The 825-nt window shown below is 39.4% G+C and overlaps 1 protein-coding gene across 4 annotated transcripts in view; it reads right to left on the bottom strand.

Moving 5' to 3' along the window:
- The window catches only part of HNRNPR (heterogeneous nuclear ribonucleoprotein R), a 21,736-nt gene that overhangs the window by 1,679 nt on the left and 19,232 nt on the right, over positions 1-825 (bottom strand). The window lies entirely within an intron of this gene.

Below are 825 nucleotides of genomic sequence, written 5' to 3'. Positions count from 1 at the left end.
AGGGAAAGAAACCAGATGGTTGGAATGTTCCAGGCTGAACTATTGCCATGTGCTTTGTTTCTGTGCTACTTAAACAGACTGTTACATACTATTCTTTTAAGTCCCTCTTTATTCACCAGTTAAGACTTAAGCAGCATTAAAGAAAAAATCCTCTCTATATCATAAGGTAAAAGAATGGGATTAAAACATATTGAGCATTATTTTTAAAGAATTAGACATAAACCCATCACTTGTTATTGTTCTTTTATCCCCTAGAATGTTTCAGAAAGACAATGACAGAAGTTCTCACTACTCACACTGACACGGACACTCACTGTACTTATAAAACCAGGTAGAGTGAGCACATGAACAAGGGAGAAGGACTATTTTTATGTTTGGGCTTCCTAGCTAGTTGAATTTGCTACAGGAGCACCTCTGAAGAAAGCAAGTATGTCTGAGGGCACATACTTAAGAGAAAAAAAAAAAAATCTTATGGTAACTTGGTGATGTCCTCAAGTGAGGCAAGAATCCTCCAGCAAAATAATGTGTAATTTGGAATTATCAAACGCATGCACAAAATACACATACACAAAGTTATCATTAGCTCTACACCCTACCGTTCTTTGCCTGGAGTTATCTGCTTTGCATTTAATATTTCTGTGCATTAATTACTGCATTAACAAACAACCCTACTCTGCACAGCTACACGCCTCCTCAAAAACATTAGAGAACATGGCAATTTAGAATCATAGAATCATGGGATGGTTTGGGTTCTAGTTCCAACCCCCCTGCCACGGGCAGGGACAGCTTCCACTAGACGAGGGGGCTGCAAGCCTCATGCCGGCC

The sequence above is a fragment of the Eurypyga helias genome, unplaced genomic scaffold (genome assembly GCF_000690775.1).
Source record: "Eurypyga helias isolate BGI_N326 unplaced genomic scaffold, ASM69077v1 scaffold17497, whole genome shotgun sequence".
NCBI lineage: Eukaryota > Metazoa > Chordata > Aves > Eurypygiformes > Eurypygidae > Eurypyga > Eurypyga helias.
Note: the sequence above shows the minus strand (reverse complement) of the source record. Positions and strands in the feature narration are given on the sequence as shown.